This window comes from Hippopotamus amphibius, chromosome 10 (genome assembly GCF_030028045.1).
Source record: "Hippopotamus amphibius kiboko isolate mHipAmp2 chromosome 10, mHipAmp2.hap2, whole genome shotgun sequence".
Taxonomy (NCBI): Eukaryota; Metazoa; Chordata; class Mammalia; order Artiodactyla; family Hippopotamidae; genus Hippopotamus; species Hippopotamus amphibius.
The window spans coordinates 107,033,818-107,043,289 of NC_080195.1; positions in this window are offsets into that span (position 1 = coordinate 107,033,818).

The window sequence follows — 9,472 nt, forward strand, 5'->3', positions numbered from 1 at the left end:
ACAAATAGAAACATTTTGAGGCTGAGCTGTCAGAAGTCGCTGAATGGCTCCGAATAATGTGGCAGAGCCCAAGAGTCCACGAGGTAAGAAGAGGAATCTAGGACATCAGCCAGGGTTGACAGCAAAGTTTGAGCAGCTACGTGGAGGCTGCTGTCATGAACTCAGGTGGGGAAGATGAGGGAGAAATTTAGGAAGGCTGTCTTTTGAATACGGGAAGTTTGGGGTGCCTTTCAAAGCCCAACTCTAGAAGTGGGTACTTGTATATTGAATCTAGAGCTTAGAGAGGAATCAGGCAGGAGATATACACTTGGATGTCATCAGTATACTGATGGTACTTCATGTTCATGCCAGGGGACTTGATGAGACCCTCCCCCTCCGCCCCCTAGAGAAAGGGCAGCTAGAGAAGAGAGGTCTGAGGTTCAAGTCTGGAGACACTCCACGGATGAGAGCTTCACAGAGGAGTGTGGAACCAAGGGAGAAAAGCAAAGGCTATTTATTCAGAGCTTTCTGCAGCAAGGGAGCTGGCCACCATCACTTGCATTTTGGCAGAGACTCAAAGGCTGGCAGAGGAGAGGGCAAACCTCATAGTGGAAAAAAGCAAAGGCTTCAGTGTCCCTAATTTGGGGCTGTGGGCCTGGGGAAGCTGGGGGTAGGGTGGATAATTAGAGCAGGCATCCTATGTGAGTGCTTAGGGTATATATTTGGCTTTCCCTGCTGGCCTTAAGTCGCAAGTGGGGACAGAAATTGGAAAGCTGTCCGTTATTAAGTCCTGGCCATTTGGGCCCGTTGTTGCAGAAGGTATTGATGAGCTTCCTGTACTGTGACTGGAGACGGCAGTGGCTGCCTGCACGTCTGACGGACAGCGGGCTGGCTTCCTGGGCTGGTTCCTGTGGACAAGGGGTTGGTTTCCTGGACCGCTTGCTGCAGGTTATGGAGCAGAGTTCCCTTTTTATATATGATCTGACTATTGTCCACGTGTATATTCAGTCTCTCCGGAGAGTAAAGCAGGAGAGGAAGCTAAGAGGGAACAGCAAGAGGTGGGAGGGAAGGCAAGGAAGAATACCATCCCGGGAGTCAGGAAAATAAAGCGTCTCAAGAAGGAGGGGGTGTTTAACTGGCAAGCATTGCGGAAATGTCTGATAAGAGGAAGATGCAAAAGTAGATCAAGGCTTTCCAGATAAAAAGAGATGCAACCTTCATTCTTGCTGAATTCTCACACATGAGAAACATTTTCCTGTGGCCATGGTTGGAACCAGAAACTAACGGGATGAATTAGGAAGAGACAATACTGTCAGTCCCTGCAGGGCAGCTTACATCATGGGGGAGGACGGAGCAGCAAACACTGCCCCCTATTGGGAAGAAATATTGACTGATAGACCACACCTGACGTTTCCATGAACCTGAGCCCACGCAGGACTGAAGCCCTACACTAAAGGCTCTATTATTCCATTTTAGGGAATTCTACTGCCAAGTAGATTGGGAAATTGGCCATTCTCCTTCACAGACTGTTAGAAACAAGGCGAAGAAAACTGAAGACAGCCCCTTCGCAAGGGGACGCTTGCCTCACTTTTTTTTTTATAAACAGAAGAATTTTTTTTTATAAATTTATTTATTGGCTGCATTGGGTCTTCATTGCTGTACACGGGCTTTCTCTAGTTGCAGCAAATGGGGGCTACTCGTCATTGTGGTGCTTAGTTGTGGCTCACGGGCTCTAGAGCACAGGCTCAGTAGTTGTGGTGCACGGGCTTAGTTTCTCCGTGGCATGTGGGATCTTCCCAGACCAGGGATCAAACCCATGTCCCCTGCATTGGCAGGTGGATTCTTAATTCCTGCGTCACCTAGGAAATCCCTTGTCTCACTTCTCTATGTGAAAGCTAACTCTTGTTCTTCTGGAAACTGACTTAGAGGCTGCAGAAACCTAAGAGCAGTGAGACAGGGAAAGGATGACCTTGAGCAATGGCAAGTGAGGTCAGACTCCCTCTTCTTCCTGGTCCTGCTGCCCTCACCCCAGCCCAGGCCCAGACAGCTCTCACGTGGATCATTGGATCACCCAACAGTCTCCTACCTGGTCCCCCAGGCTTGTTCCTCTCCTGTGCACCCTCCACACGGTTGCCAGAGCATCTTTCAAAATCCCCAATCTATCAATACTGTCCTTCTCCCTAAAAAAATTCAAAGGTCTTCCCGTTCTCAAAGACTCCAGTCTGGACTCCCTAGTAATATACAAAAGATTCCTCCACATTCCATCCCTGCGGTGGTTTTCAGCACTGGCTACATTTTAGAATCCTGGAGAGCTTTAAAAACTGGCCAGTCAAGACCTCCCTGGTGGTCCAGTGGTCAAAACACAGTGCTCCCAATGCAGGGCACCTGGGTTTGATCCCTGGTCAGGGAACTTGACACCCCATGACGCAACTAAAAGATTCCAAATGCCGCAACTAAGAAGTTCGGAAGGAAGATCCTGCACGAGGCAAAGAAGATCCTGTGCGACGCAACTGAGACCTGGTACAGGCAAATAAATACATAAATATTAAAAACAAAAACAAACAAACAAAAACTGCCCAGTGGTCCTGGTTTAGTCAGTCTGGGGAAGGTCCCAGGTAACTAGAGTTTTAGTTCACTTCCCCAGGACCTGGTGATGCCTTCTTGAACTATTTGCAGATTCCAGTGGCTCAGAAAGAAGAAAGACTTTTGTGTTTCCAAGGTCACTCCATGCAGCAAACAGCAGGTTTCAGACAGAGAGATGAGGGAGGGGATGAGGAAAGGAAAATGTGGGAACCCAGGTCTGGGAGGGCACTTGTGAGAGCTCCAGAGACAGCAGCCCCAGGACTGGCCAGTGGCCTGAGAAGTGAAGCAGCCAGTGGACAGGAAAAGGGAGACCAGCGCACCAGGACTATAGAGGCACTTCCACTTGGGCGACCATCTTCCCACGCAGCCCCACCCCTCAGCAGATCTTCACCTGCTCCTTAATTCCCTAGGCATTGTAAGGGTAAATACGAACGCAAAGAAAAGATTTTCCTGATGCCAAAAGGGAAAGAGAACTCCCTCCCTCCCTTTCTTAGAGTGCTTCCTTTACAATCCTTTCTCTGTCTCTTTGAGATGTGTGTAAACCTTTCCAAAAAACCAGATAACCCTTTACCAGTTTGACTCCCGGAAACATCTCTCTTGGGGGCCTTGGGGCCGACTCTTTGAAACATGAACATCAAGGTGGATGGTGCCCTGGCTCCCTGCCTCTCTGGTTCCATGTTGTAACTTCCTGCTTTCACAAAAATACGAGAATTTTAATTTTCCTAAACGTTAGGTGCTGCCTGCCAAATTCTGCTTGGGGGTGGATGAGGGAGGTGAGACTCCGGAGGCATCACTCCAGAGTCAGGCACCCTCCGCCCAAAGCTACAGGACTGGTTCTAGTCTGACAATGCTGACTCCTGTTGTAGCGAAGTAGGATAAGCATGTATAAAGGCCAGGTAAGGAGCTGCACTGCCATGGAAGTTGGATTGCCCAGTGAGCACACAGGAGCTGACCCGTGGAGGCCATCCCAAATCTCATGGAAGGAAGATCACATACCGATCACCATGGAAAGTAGTCAAGGTTACCTTATAGTAAGTTACCGCCCAAAGAAAAAGTGATGGAGGGCTTCCCTGGTAGTGCAGTGGTTGGGAGTCTGTCTGTCAATGCAGGGGACATGGGTTTGAGCCCTGCTCCGGGAGGATCTCATATGCCACAGAGCCACTAAGCCCATGTGTCACAACTACTGAGCCTATGCTCTAGAGCCCGTGCTCTGCAACAAGAAAAACCACTGCAACGAGAAGCCCACGCACCGCAATGAAGAGTAGCCCTCACTCTCTGCAACTAGAGAAACCCCGCACAGCAATGAAGACCCAACACAGCCAATAAATAAACTAAATTAAAAAAAAAAAAACAAAGAAAGAAAAAGTGATGGAAAAGTGGCCCCCATATTCTTAAACACAAAAGCAGTCTGCTCCAGGTAGAAGATGAGAGCGACTCCCCAGGTAGAACTTGAGGACTGGGAATGGGGAAGGGGTTCTTAGCATGAAAGTGTGAACAGGCACCCATTGGTCTGGGAGGAAACATCCACCTCCAGACTCCACTCTTGTTATTGTCCTAGAGGTAGATACTTAACTGTCTGAGAAAGGAGATGAGATCATGAGATCTTGCAGGTTTCAGAGCCTGCAAAATAGGTGTAAGGACCCTGAGGGTTGGGTGGAGGTAAAGGAGAAGGGTTACAGTCTTTGGGTCCAAGGGGTGTGGTTGGTGAGAACATGAGAATCTAAAAGAGCCATTAGAGGCTGGGAGTGTATGGGTGGGTCCACAGAAGAAAGCTCTAGGTCCGTGGGCCCCACGCCAGTGCCCCAGGAACAAGCCCAGACAGAGAACCCACCCCTGAACTATGACCTCATCCCCGCAGGCCCCCACTCTGCAGTTGGAGTGTCCGTGACTTCTGTAAGCTAATGATGGGTGGCATCTGTTACTCTCCGGTCAAGGTACCCCTCAACTATACTCTGCACCCCAGAAACAGTGAGCTCAATAATAGTCCAGAACCTTTGTAAGCCTTGGGGTGCACTAGATCCCAAGGTGGGCTTTGAAGTTGGTGTTATCACCAACCAGTGGGTGTGGACCTGCAAGTCCCATACTTCTGTGAGAGTGGGAAGGTTGATGCCCTAGGAACTGGGAAGAGGTAAGATAAACACTCGATTTCTATGAGTTTGCTGTTGTGCCAACTGTCTAAAACACCTTTCCTTTTTTGACCCACGTGGCAGGGTCCTTCCCATCTACCAAGAGCCAACGTTAGCATCACGTTGCTGAAGGAACCATTCCTTCAGTCCTTGTTGACGAACCCAAGTTTGTGTGTCTGATGCACAGTGAGGCCAAACAAACCAAAACATCAGAGTTGGGAGCAGAGAAAAGTGTATTGCAAGTCCAAGCAAGGAGAATACGCAGCTCATGTTCGAAAAGCCCAAAGTCCCCAGTGATTTAGGGGGAAGAGTTTTTATGGTAAATTTTGGGGTGGGCTGCAGGGTGTGTGACCTTCCTCTGATTGGCTGGTGGTGAGGTAATAGGGTGGTGTTCAGTCTTCTGTTTCCATCCAGTCTGGGGTCCTCCTGGATGGGGGCCTTGGTGCCAGTAGAAGAACTCAGAGACATATTGTCATGTATATCACCCAGGAGGAACCAGGACCCTGCCCCATCCCTGCACCACTGTTTCTTGACTGCCTTTCCTTTGCTTCTGCATTGCCTCACTCCCGTAAGTAGTAACTGTTTGAATCTGCCCTTTGGAACTCAGGGAGGGTCTAAGAGGCTGAAACCATCATCCTACACACAAGAAATGGGGGACACAGATAGGCTTTTCTACTTGGGAGGGTCCCACAGGGTCCTGCTTGGTTTCATCCTGTCTGGATTGTAAGGATTTTTTTTTTTTTTTTTGGCTGGGCCAGGTCTTCATTGTGGTGCGCAGGCTCCAGAGCACGTGGGCTCTGTAGTTTCTGGCACGCAGGCTCTCTAGTTGAGGCTCAGTAGTTGTGGTACGTGGGCTTATTTGCCCCACGGTATGTGGGATCTTAGTTCCCTGACCAGGGATCAAACCCACATCCCCTGCATTGGAAGGCAGCGGATTCTTTACCACTGAACCACCAGGAAAGTCCCTGGATTATAAGGATTTTGACGCATCTCTAGCTCCATCATTTTCCCTGTATTAGGCACCTAGCAGATACTCAATAACTGTTCAGAGATGAATGAGTGAATTCAGGTGAAGAAACTGGTCTGAGGGTGGTCTGCCCATTTCACAAAGTCACCCAGCCTGTTAGTTTCTCATCTCTTTGCACCAACCAGGAATAAAGACCAAAACTCAGATTGGCTTTTTCATTTCAGGGCATGTCCTGTCCTTCATACAGGTGTAGACTTACCATGGAGTTTTTGTTGGTGGTCACTCCTAATAAGCCCTACTTGGATGGAGCTCACATTGGGTAACAACCCCACACCACCCCCTGTACACACTCACCTGACCCCACCCCATGACTTTGTCCCGCCATCAATCAAGAAGAGTACATTGAGGACCTACTGTTGTTCTCTGCTGAGATAAGTGAAATGCAAACAGTTGTTCAGGGCACTGGCCTGAGACTGGAGCTCAGCTGAGGGTGGTCAGATGACCACATGATCAGAGGTCACAATACTCCTTATTAAGCCATGGCAGTCTCCCTTAAGAAAGGTGGCTATAGAATTTCTGAGCTTTCCTTACAATCTCACCATGGCTACCTTCAGGCATCGGTGAGGTTTTCATCTTCCAAAGTCTCCTTCTTTAGAAAACCACCTGCTTTACTTTAAGGGAAGTACATCCTTACAGAAAGTGAGCTCTTTGGGGGTCCAGAATTTCAACATATGCCACCAAACTCTTTCCCTCCCTCTGAAATTTTGGAGTGGCTCCTCACCTTGTGAGTTTGTAACACTCCAAAGCAGGAAAGGCACACATTCAAACACATGTCAATCCTAAGAGCTATTTCCTAGTAAGTCCCTCCCATACTCCAGTTGCACAGATGCAAGAAGATGGAGAAATTTTCATCTAAGCAGCTGGTGTCAGAGGTCTGGACTTTATCAGGTGAGCCCACCTGTGGCAGACCCTGAGCCCCGGACCTTGTATTGACTGGTGTGGGGCCTTCAGAGGAAGAGAAAGCCACTCCATATAGTTTGGACCTAGGTGAGCATTTGGGGTGACTGGGATTCAGGAAGATACAGGGTGAGACAGAGTGGGAGGGAGAGGGAGATGGTCTGTGCAAGATGAGACCCTCACCTCTCAAATCAAAATGAATGGTGAATTAAGAGCAGGAAAAGATGCTCAACATCACTCGTTATCAGGGAAAAGCAGACACACACCACAATGAGATGCCACTTCATACCCACCACGGTGACTGGAATGAAAAAGTCAGATAGCAGTAAACAATAGGTTTTGGCAAGGCTGTGGAGAAGTCGAAACCCTCATACATTCCTGGTGGGCATATAAAAGGGTTCAACTGCTTTGGGAAACAAAAACTCAGTTCCTCGAATGATTAAACACAGAGTTACCGTACGGCCCAGCTATTCTACTCTTGGTATCTACTCAAGAGAAACAAAAACTTCACTTGTCCACATAGACACTTGATGTAAATATTCATAGCAGCATTATCCATAAGAGCCAAAGAATGGAAATAGCCCAAATGTCCATCAACTGATGAATGGGTACACAGAATGCTGTATATCTACACAATGGAATATTATTCAACCATAAAAAGGAATGGAGTACTGATACATGTTACAATGTGGATGAACTTCATAAATGCTATGCTCAGTGAAAGAAGCCAGTCACAAAAAATCACAAAAGATATGATTCTATTTGTATAAAATTCCTAAATAGGGAAATCTATACAAACAGAAAGTAGATTGCTGGTCGCTTAGGGCTGGTCTGGGGGCAGGGGCAGGGGAAGGATGAGGAGACAAGGGAGATGATAATAAAGGGTTGGGGATTTCTTTTTGAGGTGATGAAAATGCTCTAAAATTGATGGTGGTCTATATCTGTGAATATACCAAAAACCATTGAACTGTACACATTGAATGGGTGAATGGTACGTCTATGAATTATATTTCAGCAAAGATGTTTAAAACAAAAAAAACAAAACAAAATCAAAGACCTTCTTTCTGTCCTTTTGATTTCTTGTGGCAGCTGATGACTGAGGCACACTTTGTGATCTGGGAGGTGTGGGTCCAAATAGAGGCAGAGGCGGGCAGGAAGGGAGTAGGCAGGAAGCAGCAGGCGCCAGGCATGGTACAAGGCTCAGGGCTTCCTAAGCTGTGCAGTTGGGGTTTGAATTCACCCAGATCTTAGAGACCCAAGCAGGAGCAGCTGACATCAGGGTGCAAATGCGTCCTCTAATCCACACTAGGAGCTGGGAATGCGCTGGTTTCTCTGTACTCACTCAGTGTCCTGAGTACAGTCGACTGTCATCTTGCAGATTGCTGCGTCTCCCCTCTTGTCTGAAAAAAAGTGAAATTAAAGTGCATGCAGGGACTTTCTAGATGGTGCAGTGGTTGGGGGTCCACCTGCCAATGCAGGGGACATGGGTTTGATCCCTTCTCCAGGAGGATCCCACATGCCGCGGAGCAACTAAGCCCATGTGCCACAACTATTGAGCCTGCGCTCTAGAGCCCATGAGCCACAAGTATTGGGCCCATGTGCCACAACTACTGAAGCCCATGCGCCTACAGCCCATGCTCTGCAACAAAAGAAGCCACACAGTAATGAGGAGCCCGTGCACCACAAAGAAGAGGAGCCCCCACTCTCCACAACTAGAGAAAGCTCGTGTGCATCAATGAAGGCCCAACGCAACCAATAAATAAATAAATTTATAAAAAAAATAAAAATTAAAAAAAATAAAGAGCTTGCATACACTCCCACTGGTTACTCCAGCTCAAAAGAGGCCAGACTACACCCCCAAAAAGGCCCTGGCTTGGGGTGTTTCCTAGTCACTCCCACCCCTAGGACACCCAGTTTACACCTCAAAGTTGGTGAAAATTCCTGTGCGTTGAGCTTAGTGAGACAGGACAGAAGTTTCTGGGAAAAACAAAAACAAAAATGTTGGCAGTATTTTTTTTTTTAATGGAGCATTGTTTAAAAGTAATTTCAACATATACTGTTTGTCAGTTGGCTCGTATAGCACGTGTATGTTAAATGCCTTATGTTCGGAGATTATTTTGTTTTTAGGCCTTACAGGGAATTCCTCAGGAATGAATCACTATTGCGCATTCAGAATTATGTGGCTGCATTGTTTTTTATCATTATTAATGCAAGTCTTCATAACCTGTTTATTCCATTCTATTTAGACAGCAACAGTCACACAATTCTTTTTTTTTTTTAATTTTTTTTTTATTGGCTGCATTGGTTCTTCGTTGCTGCACACGGGCTTTCTCTAGTTGCTGCAAGCGGGGGCTACTCTTCATTGTGGTGCGCGGGCTCCTTATTGTAGTGGCTTCTCTTGTTGTGGAGCATGGGCTCTAGGCACGTGGGCTTCAATAGTTGCAGCACATGGGCTCAATAGTTGTGGCTCATGGGCTCTAGAGCCCAGGCTGAATAGTTGTGGTGCACAGGTTCAGTTGCTCCGTGGCATGTGGAATCCTCCCAGAGCAGGGCTTGAACCCGTGTCCCCTGCATTGGCAGGCGAATTCCCAACCACTGCGTCACCTAGGAAGCCCAACAGTCACACAATTCTTAATGCACGTTCCTCCCCACCCCCCACCCCCGCCTCAACGTGTACTCTTTCCCATTTTGACACTTACAAAAGAACATCTCAATTCAGCAACCAAGTTTTACAACTGCTATTCCTGCCCATCAAATGGTGACGCACAGGTCGTACTTCTCATGAGTTTTAACATATTAAGAGTACATTATTTACCTAGGACCAAACGACTGTGCCTTACTAAAAAACAAAGATGGCCAC